The sequence below is a fragment of the Aethalodelphis obliquidens genome, unplaced genomic scaffold, assembly GCF_003676395.1.
Source record: "Aethalodelphis obliquidens isolate GAN/ISIS:26980383/991018 unplaced genomic scaffold, ASM367639v1 scaffold44, whole genome shotgun sequence".
Taxonomy (NCBI): Eukaryota; Metazoa; Chordata; class Mammalia; order Artiodactyla; family Delphinidae; genus Aethalodelphis; species Aethalodelphis obliquidens.
In genome coordinates this window covers 14,207,210-14,225,248 of record NW_020837988.1, presented here as the reverse complement: position 1 = coordinate 14,225,248, position 18,039 = coordinate 14,207,210, and the positions used below count along the sequence as shown (strand labels likewise).

The following is an 18,039-nucleotide window of genomic DNA, read 5'->3' as shown; positions in this document are numbered from 1 at the left end:
ATGGCCATCATCAAAAAATCTAGAAACAATAAATGCTGGAGAGGGTGTGGAGAAAAGGGAACACTCTTGCACTGCTGGTGGGAATGTGAATTGGTTCAGCCACTATGGAGAACAGTATGGAGGTTCCTTAAAAAACTACAAATAGAACTACCATATGACCCAGCAATCCCACTACTGGGCATATACCCTGAGAAAACCAAAATTCAAAAAGAGTCATGTACCAAAATGTTCATTGCAGCTCTATTTACAATAGCCTGGAGATGGAAACAACCTAAGTGCCCGTCATCGGATGAATGGATAAAGAAGATGTGGCACATATATACAATGGAATATTACTCAGCCATAAAAAGAAACGAAATTGAGCTATTTGTAATGAGGTGGATAGACCTAGAGTCTGTCATACAGAGTGAAGTAAGTCAGAAAGAAAAAGACAAATACCATATGCTAACACATATATATATGGAATTTAAGAAAAAAATGTCATGAAGAACCTAGGGGTAAAGCAGGAATAAAGACGCAGACCTCTTAGAGAACGGACTTGAGGTTATGGGGAGGGGGAAGGGTGAGCTGTGACAGGGCGAGAGAGAGTCATGGGCATATACACACTAACAAACGCAGTAAGGTAGATAGCTAGTGGGAAGCAGCCGCATGGCACAGGGATATTGGCTCGGTGCTTTGTGACAGCCTGGAGGGGTGGGATGGGGAGGGTGGGAGGGAGGGAGACGCAACAGGGAAGACATATGGGAACATATGTTTATGTATGACTGATTCACTTTGTTATAAAGCAGAAACTAACACACCATTGTAAAGCAATTATACCCCAATAAAGATGTTAAAAAAAAAAAAAAAAAAGGAAATAACAGCAAAAAAAAAAAAAAAAACTAACCCTGGGGCTTCCCTGGTGGCGCAGTGGTTGAGGGTCCGCCTGCTGATGTGGGGGACGCGGGATCCTGCCCCGGTCCGGGAGGATCCCGCGTGTCGCGGAGCGGCTGGGCCCACGGGCCATGGCCGCTGGGTCTGAGCGACCGGAGCCTGTGCTCCGCAGCGGGAGAGGCCGCAGCGGTGAGGGGCCCACATACCGCAAAAAAAAAAAAAAGTAACCCTGAAGTCACTGTCCCACTGATCTCTGGCTCCCTCAACATACTGTGTCCTAGACATTTAAAATTTTTCAACATCCTGTAAGAATTAATACTTGTACATTCCCCCTTCTATTTATAAAAATTATTTTTTATTTTTGTTTTAACAAACTTGCTCTCTATGAGCTTTTTCTAACATGGAAACTTAAATATCATATAAATTTAAATATCCTACAGATTTACATGAACTCTCCACTCCCACCAACCCTGGCTGCTGGACCCCCTGTGATCACACATTCTTTGTTCCTACAAGCCAGGGAAGAAAGTGACCTTGTTACTCTCAAATATCACTCTCATTTCAAGTCCACCCGGTTACCACTGTTCTTTCACATATATGGCAATTTTTGGTCTTTCTTCCAAAATGTGGCCAAAGGTACAATAAAAGGCTGAAAATGCCTATTTTCTGCTTGCTCTCCTGGACTACAATCTCCCTCTACCATTTTTTCTAAACCAAAAGGTACCATTGTATTTGGAAAATAATAAATTTTAGAAAAAGGTACCTGTACGCTCTTATTTCCAGAATGACTACATGCACAGAAGGAGAAATTACAATCTGCTGAGAAAACTTCAGAATAATTTCTAATTCTGTTTGCTATAATTTGACAATTCTATCTGAAGAGTCTAGAAAAGATACCATTGTGAGATGTGTCAAAGGCATTATCCTAATTGAAATCTATATAAATGGAATACTCAGTTCCTTTTCAAGCCACATAAAAGCACATACAGACCAGAGACTCTTCCTATTAAATCAAGGGGGGTGGGATGCCTGTAAAGTACATGTCACCAAAGTAGTAAATATTTTAGCCTCAAAATACCTCAGCCATTTATCATGGTATATGTAAGCGCTGGTCTAGAGAGCTTCACATGCTGACATACAAATGAAATATTGAACAGTGCTCCTTTTTAAAAAATCGAAATCAGGAAAAGCAGACGTGTTCTATTCATCTAGCTGGTTTTCACTCCCAAGTTTTTGTTTTCCACACGTTTTATTGTTTTCTTTAAATACACTAGACCTTTCACTTCTCTGTGTTCATGGAAAAGAAAAGTGGAATGGATAATCCCAAACAATTGATTTGGGAATGCACTGCATTTTTTGGTAGCTCTCCATTAACATGGGTCTGTGTCAGAGGAGGAGGGATGTAAACCGACTAGAGTCACAGGCACAATGGGGAGAAGGAGAGCCAGCTGAAGGCTTAGAGACTGGCAAGAAATAATCCACCCTCGGGAAACTGAAAGCCAAGGCCATAACTTCCTCTGTATTTAAAATCCAGAGTGCTGACTCTTCATTAATTTTAGATGAATTTCACAGTAGGTTTTTTGTAATTCCCAATAGCTTGCATTACTAGCTCATGAGGTGGCTCTATCAATTAAGAGATCTGGTTTCCTGGGCAGAGCCTCCGGATCACATGCCCACCTTCACGTGAAGGTGTTGTGCTGCCAAGGGGCTCATGAATCCTCAGAAGTAGCAGAAGCCCCTCCTCCAAAACCCTGTTCAGGGCCAGATCCCTGAGCCCCCAGAACACTGTGGGAGAAATTCCGAGAGGGGAAGAAACAAACTACCAAAGGTAGAAGATGACCATCTTTGACTGTAATTTAAATTTGACAGGGTTCTGTTATAATAATGCACACCTGTCACCAGTGTCGTCTTATATATTGGCCTGCCTCTAGAAGAATGGTCTTTCTGAAAGCAACACCTTCTGTCTTTTCTGCCTCTGGCAAAATTGGAATAAGGAATATAAAACAGAATCTTACTTTCATGAGCAGAGCTCACAACACAGGATACACATGAGGTCCACAAGGAAAGAAGGGAGCCAGTGACGGTGATGCCAGATGTGGGTTCCTGACCAGTCAGAGGCTGCAAGAGCAGATCGCTGGACTTCCAGGCTAGAAACGGTGAGCTGAGACCCCAAGGCACTCCCCGCAGGGGCAGAGTCACAGGGTTGCAAGGACCAGACTCCCAGTCCTCTTTCTACTTCAGGGTCCCCTTTCTGGTGGCAGACAAGAATTACCAGACTTGGGCTTCCCTGGTGGCACAGTGGTTGGGAGTCCGCCTGCCGATGTAGAGGATGCAGGTTCGTGGCCTGGTCCGGGAGGATCCCACGTGCCGCGGAGCGGCTGGGCCCGTGAGCCATGGCCGCTGAGCCTGCGCGTCCGGAGCCTGTGCTCCGCAGCGGGAGAGGCCACAACAGTGAGAGGCCCGCGTACCGCAAAAAAAAATAAAATAAAATAATTACCAGACTTAACAGAAAAGCCCATGAGAGGGTACAGATTAACTTAGAATGCATTAAGGAAAAAAAATGGAGGAGGAGGAGCAGATGGTATAAAAGAGATAAACCCAAGAAAAATGAAAAGAGAAGCCCTGTGAGAACTTGGCGGGGGGGGGGGGGGGGGGGGGGGGGCGCAGGGGGCGACTGGGTCATTGATCAAAAGAAACTGACTAAGGAAACCAAGGAGAAAATATCATGGTGCAAGACACCTGGCTCAGAGGACAAGTTTATCCAGTGCTCTCCCACAAAGGATATCTTAAGGATTTGAGGAGGGGCAAGAGGCCAGTAGTGAGGAAAGAGAATCTCAGGGGTCCAGGGATAGAGAGCCTGGCATGATGACTGGTGAGGAGAAGCCAGGCTTGCACACATGGACTCCCACCAGCTAGGACCCTGCAGCCCTTGTTCTAGGTTCTCCCCCTACTGTGAATCGGTCCCTCCATTCTAAAAAGCTGGCTTCAGAGCTTTTTAGACGAGACATAAAGAAACTTTAGAGCTGGAGTTCTTCTGTAACTTAGCCTGATGAACATCAAAGACCCCACCCCACTGTCACTGCCACTGCAGCCAAATGCACATACACAAATACCCACAAGATTTCACATTCAACTTGCAGGAAGACAGAGACTTCTCCCTTCGCCTGCCCAAAGTTAAAAACCCTGACTCAAAGAATTCACTGCATTGTTTTGAGTAAGAGGGTGGTGTTTTGATCCACACCCCTTTGGATGGTGTGTGTGGGGGCTGTAGGCAGTCCGGACAGGGCAGGAGACAGAGAGTAGGGTCAGGTCCTGCTCTAGGAAGATGACAGTCATCTAGGGCCTCCCAAAGCTTCACCAGGATTTTTACTCCTGGACCCAAGACGTTAATGAGAAAATAGCTGGTTACTTTCTAGACACTCCACAAATAACCAAAAAATCGAAAAACAAACGAAAATTCCAAAACATAAAAGTGCTTACGTAAGTTAAAAAAGAAAGAAAAACTGGCATGTTGACTTATAAACTATTAACCCAGGAGAAAGGAATCTAACTAACCACTTTATAATTAAGAATTTATCATGTTTAATGTTATTCAAATACCTGCTTTAAGATTCTTCAAAGGCCTTCCTTAAAAGGAATGGCAAAGTGGGTAAGGACTTCCTTTAAGAGATTCACAGAAGACTGACTCTCACTTCAAGAGTCTGGACCTGCTCACTGACAGTCCCCAGGCACAGCCACTGTCTTCTGAGCAGGGTCATCTGCTGAATGCTCAAGGGATCACTGGAGAGCCAGCCCATATTAACTCACTATGGGGATAACCTATTTGACGAGAGCTTTCTCAAGCCTCAAAGAATCTGGTTTGAAATCATCACGGTGGTTGGATGAGGGGTTCCAAAGCCAGTTTCCAGGCTTCCCGCTCGTCTGGCAGGGCCACTCAGTCCCTTAGCAACAGCATCACACCACTGAGAGATACTGATGTAAGCCCTACAACCACAGGCAGGAAAAGGAACCGACAAGGCTGAACCACGTACCTGCCCCTGCCTCATCACTGCAAAAACAAGAAACCAAAACCTCTCATTCCCATTTTAAATACCAATTTGGTCACCTGTATAAAAGAACTCCTAAAACGGAAAAAATGTGGCCAAAAAATATTCCTTTCTTCCTTGGCTTGAGCACCCATCTCACTCAACACTAACCAATCAACAGTGCCCACCTGCTCTGTGCTTACTCAGCACAGAGGTGGGTAAGAGGCCAGGGGACCCCACTGCAGTGCTTGGAAGGAGCCCAGGAAGAGCAGGACAGCATTTCTGGGAAGGGAAATGGAAGTTACCAGGCCAACTCTGACAGATAACACAAAATGTCAAAAATTCTTATCAGGCCCAGTAGAGCAAGGTTTCAGAAAACAGTTAAGTCTGCAATTTCTGGAAGATTTCTTCTAAGCTGCGGGTCAAAATGTATATACTTTAAACATGTATTACATTTTAATTTTTGAGATTAACACTCTGGCATTATAAATTCAAATAGTTGGAAGAACCTCTTGACCATCTGCCCCAGAAAACCCTGGGCCCTGTACTTGTTACCTGTGCTGTCAAAACAACTCATCACCTAATCCAGAAACTCAACTTGTGTTTTTTCCTTCCATGAGATTTTCGTACCACAGATCAGACCTCATGAAATAACATTCACCGCAGGCTATTAAGCCTCTGCCTACACCCCTGTTGGTCAGTCAAGCCTGAAGACAAAAGCTCGGCTGACCAAATGAGTTTGGTCTCTGGCTTGGAGCATGATCAACAGTCATTTCTACTGGGAGTTTTAGCCTTAAAAAAAAAATTTAATGTTCCTGCTTTACTATCAGGATCGAATATCACTCATCATCTCCCCACAAACATTAGCCTACCTTGGGAAATTAAAACAAAAGCAACTCCTTTCCCCTGGGTTTTCTACTACTCTTGACTTATTTTCCGCTTCGATCTTGCCTGTGAGCTTAGCCAGAGCCGGCAGCTCCGCCTTCCCCTAGGACAGCTCCCTTCAGACTTCCTAGCACAGGCACTGGAGTTTCTGCTCCTAACTCTGTGGGGTGGGGCTGGACAGTAGGATGGGAAACCAAGCAGAGGCCACATCAAAGTAGTCACTGCCATGGGCTAATGCTCCAGAGGTCATTTGTAACAGGCATCTGGATATTAAGGACACAACAATGTCTCCAGTTCCAGCTCAGGTGAGAAGGAGGTCTGTCATTTTTATCAAAGGAAGCAACAAAATAAGGTAGGAGATGCTCACCCCAGTGACCGCAGGGTGAAGAGCAGGCGCTGTGGAGCCTGCCTCCCCTGAACCAAGCTCTCTGCCTGTTGCTGGCTGCAGCCACAGGCCCCCTTGTACTCTGCATGGCTTTACCCCATCCTCAACGTCAACCGGCTCTTCCTTATTTGTCATCATTAGGTCCAAGCAGGACCACGCCCCCACCCCACCCCCACCCCCACACACTCACTTCCCTCTACCTGCTCTCAGAGGTAAAATTATCAGCAAGGTAGGGTTAGAATCTACCACATGGTCCACTTTGCATGGAATTCACCTTAACAAACATCTGCTTGGTCTACTACACCTGCCAGGGGTGAGGGTCTCCTGTTTTAAAATCTGTCTATGAAGAAAAATCATTGCCCCTCAATCTGGCAGGCAGAGTCCTAAGGTGAAATAACCTGCCCTCTGCTCCTTCCATCATAATTGAAACACTTCCCGTCAGCCTTCCATGATCAGGGCACACACAGTGAATCTCTCATAGGGTTTTCTTTTGGAGCCAGGTATACCCACACTACTTTGCTCTATTCTAACACTCCCTCCGCCAGGTCACATTTACCTGGCTGTGCTGTTAAGGTTTCCAGGGCACGGAGCCATCACCTGCACACCCTCCGACAGGGGCATTCTCAACCAGCTCTGCTGCTAGCTCCCACTTGGAGTTCCTAGGCTCCACTTCGGTGTCGACACTGCTGCTAAGTCACCCAGGTCTCTGAGGTCTCTGGTTCTGCAATTTTCCTGTCCCCTTAATATTCAGCTTAAAGCCTTCTTAACCAGCTTTGCAAGTCTCCCAGAAAACATCACTCTGGCCTTCATGAAATACCTCCCCTCTGGTTATCAGAGGCTCTGGTCTAGGGAACCAGCCCCTTCCTTCCAAAAATAAAAACAAAAACAAAAAAACACGTTGCCTAGGAAACCAGCTAGAGACATCCCATATCAGTTTTCTCTTTCAGAATCACAAGTTGTAGAAGAAATTTAACCACTGTCTCTGCCAAGTCCTTCCATTTCCTATTCAGAAATTCAAAGTTTCTGGTGAAGACCCAGGTTTCTCCTACGAGTCCCTCCCACATGACAGGAGGATCTGATGAGCACCAGCAGGGTCCTCCCCTCAGCTAGAAGTCAGCTCAGGAAGAGGGCAAGTCTCACCTGCTGCAGGGCCAGGTCTAAACACAGCTGCCTCCATTCTTCCCAATAGCTGGAAGTCTCTTCCCCGACAAGGCACAACTAGAATTCCCTCCCACTGCAAATACGAACAGGGCAGAATCCTGACTCTCTAGAAAGAGAGGAAGGCTACTACATCCCTGAGACTTCCCTGGTGGCGCAGTGGTTAAGAATCCGCTCTGCCAATGCAGGGGACACAGGTTCGATCCCTGGTCCGGGAAGATCCCACATGCTGAGGAGCAACTAAGCCCGTGCACCACAACTACTGAGCCTACACTCTAGAGCCTGCGAGCCACAACTACTGGGCCCGTGGGCTGCAACTACTGAGCCCATGCGCTCTAGGGCCCGTGCTCCACAAGAGAAGCCACCACAATAAGAAGCCTGCGCACCGCGAAGAGTAGCCCCCGCTCGCCACAACTAGAGAAAGCCCACGCAGAGTAGCAAAGACCCAATGCAGCCAAACATAAACAAAATTTTTTAAAAAAGACTACTACATCCCTGACTGTGGGCTGCATATGGAAGACTCCAACCCTGAGGTCTCAAATTGGAGACCCGTGCTACTAAGGACACACACTCAGTGAGAGTGATGCCTCCTGAGGGCTGGGATAGGAAGCCAGACAGGAGGGCCACCCTTGCAACTCCGCAGGCAAATGCCTTTCAAGTCTGTGACAAGGGCACAGACATACTTCTCTTGTAAGACAGTGCTAAACCCACTGGACACTTTCCAACAATAGATTCCCAAAGACTCTCCCCCGACCCCCACCCCGGCCAGTTCCCTTCCCAGGTTATTCTACTCTAAAAACTATTCAATCCTTCCAATAAATCCAAGTTTTAAAGAGCATTCTTCAAGTTCCTCCTTGTTCCCAATGTGCTTGCATTCACTCATTCATTCATTCATTCACCCAGCAAACATTTAAGAAGCTTGTGCAATGGGTCAAATACTGAGCTAGGCACTGGGTATATACGAATGAGCAAAATCGACAAGGTCCCTGCCCTCCCGGAGGGAGGGGAAAAGCAGATGTCTCCTAAAGAATATGTCACAACAGTGAGAAGTGCTGTAAAGGACAAAAGAGAAAAGGGGAGCGAGGTGAGGGGTCAGAGCTGTTTTCTGAAGAGGGAGCAGCAAGGTGGCTCAGATCCTGAAAGGCAGAGCTCCCTTCCAGCTGGGAGTGGAAGGGTGCCTAGACTATAATAAACCAGGAGGAGAGAGGCACGGGCCCAGGCTGAAGCAGGAGGCAGGAGTGGCTGGATCACGCAGCACTTTTCAGACCAGGTTCAGAATGTGGCTCTTATCCTGGGAGCAACTGGAAGCCTTCCTAGGGTTTTGAGCAAGGACATGGCATGATTATATTGGGAAATTTTTTTTTTTTTAAGAAGATGTTGGGGGTAGGAGTTTATTAATTAATTTATTTATTTTTGCTGTGTTGGGTCTTCGTTTCTGTGCAAGGGCTATCTCTAGTTGTGGCAAGTGGGGGCCACTCTTCATCGCGGTGCACGGGCCTCTCACTATCATGGCCTCTCTTGTTGCGGAGCACAGGCTCCAGACGCGCAGGCTCAGTAGTTGTGGCTCACAGGCCTAGTTGCTCCACGGCATGTGGGATCCTCCCAGACCAGGGCTCGAACCCGTGTCCCCTGCATTAGCAGGCAGATTCTCAACCACTGCACCACCAGGGAAGCCCGGGAATTTTTAAGACACCACTCTGGCTGCAGAGGGGTGAAGAGATTAGAAAGGAGAGGAAGCAGCTGTGGGGAGAGGAGGGCGGCAGCTGCTGCAGTCTTCGAAGCCAAAAGATGGTAGTTTGGACTAGAGTGGTGGCAGTGAAGTTGGCAAGAAAGAGAACCATTCAAGAGACGTTTAAAAGATGAAAATAACAGCACTTGGTAACGGATGAGATAAAAGCCAGCTTGCATTTGCAGTGAAGAGAAATGTCAGTTACCTCCAGGAGAAAATACTGGCTGTATATACTCTGCAGCTCACATACTTCCTTTGGCAACTATTTTTCAAATTTCTAGACAAATTTAAAGCTCTTCTTATTTGCTCTTAAACCTATTCTTAAAAACCGTCATCCATTTTTGAAACACATTTATTGAGCATCTACTATGTGCTGGGGATAGAAAGGTGATCAAGATAGCCAGGCCCTTGGCATGTCTCCTCTGAGCCTCTAAACCCCCCTGGCAATGAATGCAACTCCCAAGGCTGAGGTCACCCTACCTCCAGAAACCTTCACATGAGTCACTCAACAGACTCCCGTCTACCTCTCAGAGACCTTCCACAATGCAACAGTAGCACAAGCAGGGAGATTCACTCCTTATTTCATAAGATCTGAGCCCTGGGAGACATCCCGCATCAAATCTAACTTCTCCAGGTGTCTGAGCTGCCAAAACCTTGCTCTTACAGGAAGACAATGAACCCCAAGAAGCAGTTCTTCCTTCTACATAATCAAACTCCTTTTCTCTAAAACGTACTGAGTTTGGGACCTACATGTGAACTGTGCTGTTCCATTTGTTGCCCAAATTAGTTTGTGCTGGATTTTATCCTACCGTAGAGATTGAACAGTGTAGCTCCAGGGTTTACAAAACCATCAATGTGGCCACACAGAGCTATTTAACTGAAAATTAACTAAAATTAAAACTTCAGTTTCTCAGTTGCACTAGCCACCTTTCAAGTATTTGATAGTCACATGCGGCTAGTGGCCACCATATTGACGGCACAGATGTAGAGGTGCTGCTACAGGGTTCTTTGCTGTTTGATTTGAATTTCCCCTTAAAAAAAAAATACACAAAAATTTAACATATGGAGACTTTCAACATATTAACTGTGTTCCCCTCGATTTTATAAGTGAATGCTATAATCTGAATTTAAATTAACATGCACCACAAAAATAGTGCTTTTTAGTTAGTTTCATAGTTCGGGCTTTGTGTATATTTTATTTGCCAGGAATGTTGAAGATAAAACCTTGTGATTCCTTGTGAGGAAGAAAGGGACCATGATTTTACAAGCCAATGTGGACAGAGACTGTTTTACTCTTTTTACATATACCCTACACATTGTCCAATATAGTTGATATTCTCAGTAAATACATAGATTAATTGGTAATCTAATTTTGTGCCTACTTTTCATAATCAAGTCTATAAGGGGCTTGCAAGAAATGTTCATTTCAGATTTGGAATTTCAACTACTAACACCAGTCCTGTAATGATGCAACATGCAGGAATTTTTTCTCTCGAACCATATCTACCATGTGATTTTATATCCCAAAGATACATTTATATTGTGACAGAAAATCCGCCAACAATGCTTCATATGTGAAGCTATCTCGGAACAAGATTAGCAAAATGTTACTGAAACTGAGTGACAGAAACACGAAGCTCGTTATGTTATTCTTTCCTTTCGTGTATTCAAAATGTTTTTTCCTGAATAATAGATCTTTTTAAAAAAAAAGGACTAATGCAATTATATACAAATTCAATCGGTTCTAACAAATATTCTGTAGGGTAATTATAAACTTTGATATGGCTGGGTTCATAGTATTTTACCAAACCTCCCAAGCCAGGTCAAGAACTAACAAAGCCAGTGACTTGTTTTATGAAATTCTCCTCCTGTGTGACCGGAGGTGGGGTGGTTATGAGAAAGCACCACACCATGTCCCTTCAGGTGGGTTCTTCTTTCAGCAACTCGGAGCCATCATGCTTGATCACCTGATAATAAGGCCACTGGCCTCTGCCTCCTCTTATCAGAAAAAAAAGACTAAAAATCCACTTCCCACAGCCCAACACTAAAGCAGACACCTGCAGACAGAGGAACAATGCTTCCGGTCCACCCTGACTTCAAGGTGAGCCCTGCACCCACTGCCGAGGCTCCAGGGCAAGCACTGCCCAGGTGCCGGCTGATGGTTAGCACGTTACAGGCTGTCCCACACTGAGCCACAGCAGGATGCCTCCAGTGGACTCCAGTGGACGTGCACAGGAGCCATTTCAGTCCTACCTACTGCCCTGTGGTTACTTTGCACACAGAATGATGGGAAATGTGGACCCAGAACAGAAGCTCAACCCCTCCAGGCCAAGTTCCCCACTGCCTGTGAGTCAGCAAACCCTTGTAAGAAATTCCCAAGGTGCCTCAAGCAGTGTCCGGCTCTGAGCCCCAGCCCCTCCCCTCTGCTCTGTGATGCACCTGCCTCTCCCATCTTCACGCCCTCCTCTCAGGCCCTCCTCCCCTGAAGCCAGACTTGCCACACACTGCTCCCTCCCTTGAGGTGCTCTTCCCAACACTCCCAGTTGCTGGCCTCCCTCCCTTTATTCTTTCTCAGGGCCTGTTCTTTTTCCTCAGAGGAAGGAGACTTCGCGCTTATCACAATTTAATATATACAATGCACACGTCTGCTGACTTGTTTATTGTCTAGACTACGTAATGTGCTATGTGTCGGCAGGGAATACATCTGTTTTGCTCCCCACTGGATTTCCAATGCCAAGCACAATGCTTGGCTCCAGCAGACGCACAGATACTTGTTTAATGAGTGGTAATCACTGTTCAGTCAGTCCTTTCAGCGGAAAGATTTTTAAATTTTATATTTCAAGCCCCAAATGATATACAGAACCATCTTGAGGAACACTGCTTAAAAAACAACATTAGGTGTAAGAAAGGACTTAAAATTGAGTAAGAGAATTGGCCAGCTTATGTCAGCTTTAAGTAACAAACGTGAAATGAAACTCTTATGAAATGCATATTGTGATTCTGAAAGGTTATTTGCGGGAGCAATCCAAGCGGTGGGTTTAAATCTCAAATCCTAAATAAGGTGGTGACTGAAGAGGGCTCCTCTTGCCCAGTTCCATTCTCAACTGTTAGGATAAGCCGGGAGGGGCTCAGTGTGTTAGTTCCAATCATCGTCTTGGGGGTAAAGCCCTTAGAACCAATCTTCCAAGCAAACCCAACAGACAAAGGTTACCTCGTTGTTTCAAAGCCCACCCTGTTCCCCACCCCACCAGCTTCCTCACAGAAAGGTCAGATTCTTCTCTCAACAGTCCCACCTATGCTCACAGTGACCTGGCCTCTGGTTTTGTTCACCAAAGAAAAACCAAAGAGGACTTAAGTCTTCTGCAACTCCCATAGAGTTCGTCCTTAGGTTTAACAAAGTTCTCCCAATACGCAGCAGATGTTCTGAATGAGAACTCAGAATTTAAACAGGGGTCAGTACACAATAAAAGACTAGGAATGCATGATCCCAAAGCAGAGGGAAATCTCACTTTTTAAACTGGTAAAACTTCCAGGGCACATGGCTTGAGAAGATTCCAAAATGAGGCAGGGTGCATCTGAAACAACCACAGAACTCATATTGGGGAGCAACATAAGCTTGAGTTCTAGTCCCAGCTATAAGCCCTTGTCCTTGCTGTGTGATCTTGGACAAGTTACTTAACTTCTCTGAACCTCAGTTACCTCATCTTAAAATAAGATTGACACTAGTCTCTACTGCTCATAGGATGATGTGAGGTTTAAAAGTAGGAACAGTGCACACAGTAATTCTCCATAAATGATGGTTACTCATATGGTTATCACCTACCCGTTCTTTTCTCTTTACAAAAGCGCTAGCACAAACATCGACCTGAGACTTCAGACTCATTTCCTTTCAACCATTTAATTTCTCAGATCCTTAGATTCATAAACTCACATAATCTATGACACTGTATTGGAGCGAGTGTGGGGGAGGAGACTAAGAAATCAAGTCCTCATTTTGGAAGAGACCCTCAAGATCCAGAGTAGGGAAATGATGTGCCCAAGACACACATAATAACAGGATAAACCCCCAGGACTGGAAACAGGTCTCTTAATACCAACTGCAGTGCTCTCTCTACCTCACTCAGAAACCCAGGGTTTCTGTGATTTCATGACCTCCTAGCATCCCTCTGATGAATGGTACCTCACAGACACTTCACACAACGCAATTAAGCATTACAAGGAGTTTGGCAAGAGGCAACATGGAATCTTGCATAGAACCTTGAGGTGCTTTAAAATTCACGTATAAGAGTATTCACACCAGCCTACGTTTCTAAACTTCTTATAACGATAGTTATTTTTTTATTTTTATTTTTTTTGTGGTACGCGGGCCTCTCACTGTTGTGGCCTCTCCCGTTGCAGAGCACAGGCTCTGGACGCGCAGGCCTAGCGTCCATGGCTCACGGGCCCAGCTGCTCTGCGGCATATGGGATCCTCCCGGACCGGGGCACGAACCTGCATCCCCTGCATCGGCAGGCGGACTCTCAACCACTGCGCCAGCAGGGAAGCCCACAATAGTTATTTTTAACTTGGGATTTAAAGTTGACAAAGAACTCAATGAACAGGCAGGACAAAGGGAGCTGTCTGTCCATGGCTGGTTAGCTCCTGAAGTCAATGCTTCTCACGCGGACAAGAGTCAGCCAAAGGACAGAGCTTCACGCAAACTGAAAAACGTTCCTCCAGCCCACAAACCATGGATTACTGCCTGGGCTCCAAGTGGCAAATCTTACGAGATGCTCCCTAGCTTTTCCCCAGAACCACCTACCAGTTAACCATACGTTCTGTCATCCGACAGGAGCAACTGTTACTGGGTGCTCACGCTGTGCCAGGCACACGAGTGACTTCATGTAATCCTCACAACTACCGATAAAGAATGTACTACCGTGGTTCATATGACCTAGAACCCCACTGACTATGACACCATTATTTTACGTACGAAAAAGGGAGTTACTGCCAACTACAACTTAAGACCTCATAGATTATAAGATACTTTTCAGAAATGTTAAGATGAGACAAACTGTACTGTCTTAGCGTTGTTGAAATGTGAATATTGTCCCACTTACAGATAAAGAAACTGAGGTACACAGAGAGAGAAAATAATTGCCCAAGGTCACGGAGCTGATAAGTGGAAGCATTGGGATACATACCTGGTAAGTCTGGTCAACTTTTCATGGCAGTAAACTCAGATTTCTTGAGAGCCACATGAATTACCCAAAAACACACCTGGCAGAGAGGCAGGACACAATGGTGCTAACTCTTGTTCCACCATGAGCACATTAACTGCGGCAATTCTCTGAACATCTCTGAACCTGACCTTTCATGTGTCCAAGAAGGCACTGTGCTAGACTATACTAAACCGCCATCCTTCTTCTGGGAAAAGCAATGCGGTACGATGGAAAAAGCACACTTGGAATCAGAAAGTCGTAGACTGAAATTCTTGTTCCAGAGAATTCCCTGGCGGTCCACTGGTTAGGACTCTGTGCTTTCACTGCCGAGGGCCTGGGTTTAATCCCTGGTGGGGGAACTAAGATCCCGCAAGCCGTGTGGTACGGCCGAAAAAAAAAATCTTGTTCCACTATCTAACCAGCTTATTGCCCTGGGAAATTTACTGAACTGCTCTGAGCCTCTGTTTCCTCTCCTGTAAATTGAGGCTACCAGCATCTAGCTCACTCAGAGGGCTGCTCAAGGACGGGAAAGGATATATATACAAACAGAGAAAGCAGCACATGGCAGAGCTGGAATTCAACAACTGCTCTTTTCTATACTAGCCACCTTCTGCTTTGGGACAGAATCAAGGAACAAACGATTCCCTGTGACCTCAGCAATTCCCAAGTGGGACACTCAGGAGAGAATAAGGATCAGACAGGAGAAAGCAGACCCTGAGGGACACTCAGGCAAAGAAAATGAACTGGAAACACCTGGAGGACAGGGATGAACTTCCAAACTTCTCAATAAACTAACTGACAGGGGAATGGGAAAAAAAGAGGGAACTTAACACTATCAAAAGACACTGGTCAATAGATATGAGGATGAAGAGATACCAAACCTGACACAGAAAACCAGTCTTGGAAGATTCAGTTTGATACCAAAAGTGATCTACAGCAGGAAGAATTTCCCCATTGTTCTGTTTTGTTCTTACTTAATATTCTGTGCATTTCTCCCCTTTCTTTCTTCAAGAGCTTCAGAAAATCCTCAGAAGAGCTTTGACTTGGAGGGAAGGTGAATCATATAGATGTAGAAACAAGTTCTTGACCTGTTTCTTTCTCCATCGTACCCATAATGCCTCAAAGTTTCTGGCACACAGCCAACTCTCAACAAAAATTAGTTGAGTGAATATTTTTTGACTACATGTCATTTCACTTTGACCAAAACTGCAAAACATCCTATATATTTATTCTACCTAAAAGCCTAATAATCTTTCCTACTTCTTTTCCAGAAGCATTCTAAAACCATAATCTCTAATACACAAACAATACACTTGGCGAAAGCTATTTCTCCAGTCCTCTCACACGATGACATTCTACCCGCTCTTCAAACCTCCAACAAGGTCCAGCCCCCTCAGCCCCACCAAACCCCTGCACTTTCTCTTCCCCCTCCTCTGTCCAGCCCGCGGGTGCCTTGTCAGTTGTCTCAATTACCACCATCATCTGAACTGAATCAGTTTGTTAATCTCCTTCCTCTCAGGCACAGCACCTTTCCTGGAGATTAATGTGCAGGCAGGTCAAGTTCACCCACAGTCCTCCATACACCCCCTACCCATCCCCATCCCAGCCTTCCCTGACACTCCCAGAGAGGCCCAGTGGGAAAAAAAAAAAAAGGCAAAAATCCCACCCTACCCCCATCACCTCAGGAGGCTGCTTGTTTTCCATAAGTTTGGACCAATCACCAACTTTTAGAAGAATTTCAAAGAATCCTGAAATGATTTAAGGGTTGGGTAAGAGCTGATAGAAATGGCACTTTTGCTCTTTCAATACCTCCTAGGAGATAAGCTTCACTGTGTCACTGAGCTCTAAACCCACAAACCTGGACTCCTGGGAATTCCCTGGCAGTCTAGTGGTTAGGACTCTGTGCATTCCCTGGTTCCATCCCTGGTCTGGGAACTAAGATCTCACAAGCTGTGCATCGAAAAAGAAAAACCCACAAAAACCTAGATTCTGCAAACACTCCCTATCCCAGAGTTCAAGGATCATTTGCCCCTCTGTTTTTCCTTGTTGGTTTCCATATAAAAGTCACTCATTGTTTCCCTTCCAGCTTACATCAGGCTCCTGAAAGGATTCCTTTAAATCCTTTGATGAAAACCATCAAAACATGCGAAAGGCTGGTTCTTTTCAATTCCTGTGCAGAGCAGCCCCGGTGTCAAGAGCTAGAACTTCAAACATGAATATGGCACCACCCCTGTCTTCATGGAGCCCACGCTTTTCCTCCAACTCTGAAAAAGTATGCCCTCCCTGGGAAGCGTCGGTTAAGACGTAGTGACAAAGTACTTCATAGCTTTGGAGGAAGAGCGAGGGTGGAAACAGACTTTGCCCTTACATTGGCTGCCGTGTAACCATAACAACAGATGGTTTAAGTAACCATCAACCCACCTAGGGGCTAAGTTTTCCAAAAACCATTTTCAAAAGGGGAAAACTCCCCTGCACCGACTCCCGCGTCAGCCGTGCATTCTGGGCAGCGTGCGAGGCGGAGCTGAAGCCGACGGTTCAGTCCATCCCCGGTCCCACCGCTTCATTCGTGTGCTCCCCGGCAGCACAACCTCCGCCGTCACACCCGAGCTCTGGGGCACGGCACCTGGCATTAGGCCTCAGCCCAATGTCACTTGTTAACCTTCCAAACCCCCGGCTTTCGGGACGCCGCCGCCTCAGGTCTAAGGCACGCAAACCACCCACTGCCACCCACGATTTCCAGGAGCTAGAGAAAAACAACCCGAGACGCAGAGAGCCTCTAAAGGATCCGCGTAAAAGTAACTGCGGTTCTCGACTTCCAGGCATTTCGCAACGTGAGCGCTGGGGGCGGCAGGAACCCGGGGCCCCATTCACAAAAGTACAAGCTGTTTTCCCTTAGTTTGCTTGTGGACGGGGCCGAACCCGGAGCCCGTGGACCGCAGGCTGCGGGGACCGGCCGGAGGGCACCTCCGGCGGGGTCAAGCCCAGACCGCCCCACACCGCCCCAAAGGAAAGAAGGGTGCGCCCGGGGGCGTCGCGGGTAGGCGTCCCTGTCAACTTAACCTAGACCGTGACAGCGGGGCGGGGCCCTGTGGGGGCCGGACCCCCGCGCCCCGCCGCACCAACGGCCGCCGGCCCCCGATCGTACCCCGGAACCTGAGGAGCCTGAGCCTTCTCGGCGGGCGTTCCCCCCACCGCCCCACCCGGCCCCGGGAGCGCTCACCCCGGATCCACTGGCTGCCTCATTGTACTGCGCCGGCGCCCGTGCTCCACGGCCGCCGCAGCTCCCGCTACGGTTCGGGATCGGGCCACAGTCCTGCCACCAGCCCGCCCCCGGGCCACCGGCCGCCCCGCCCCGCCGGCGGACCCGCCCCGCACCCGCGGCCGCCGCCGCCAACCAGAGGGCGACGGGGGCGGAACAGGCCGCGCGCCAGGCCCGGCCAATCCAGCCCTCTACAAGTGCGCCGAGGAGCGGCCGCGGAAATGGCCGGGCGATTGGTCAGGTCTGTTAAAGGGGCCGCCGCCCATGGGGCTGGGGAGAGGGGCGGCGGCGGGGTTACCAGGGAGAGCCTGGTGTGGGAGAGGTAGGAGCTTCTCTTCTCTCCCAGCCTGGCAGCAGCGCTCTCCCCAGCGCTTTGCATATTAATTTCCTCTTCCTGCAGCCTAGCAACAAGTGGAGACAGAACCTACCTCTGTCAGAAGGAGAAACTGAGTCTCCGAGAACCAAGGGTCTCCCGCTTGACAAATTAACTCAGGTTTGGGTTTAGAGGACAGTCAGGCAAATCT

At 47.1% G+C, this 18,039-nt stretch overlaps 1 protein-coding gene across 2 annotated transcripts in view; it reads right to left on the bottom strand.

The window, feature by feature from the left end:
• TEX2 (testis expressed 2) overlaps window positions 1-17,622 on the bottom strand; it is a 110,295-nt gene extending 92,673 nt beyond the window's left edge. The window contains exon 1 of one of the 2 annotated variants that reach the window (XM_027081193.1): window positions 17,477-17,622. The gene's annotated coding sequence lies outside the window, so the exon portion shown is untranslated. The remainder of the gene's footprint in view (window positions 1-17,476) is intronic. The other variant, XM_027081194.1, reaches the window with a different exon arrangement.
• Window positions 17,623-18,039: the final 417 nt, after the last annotated feature.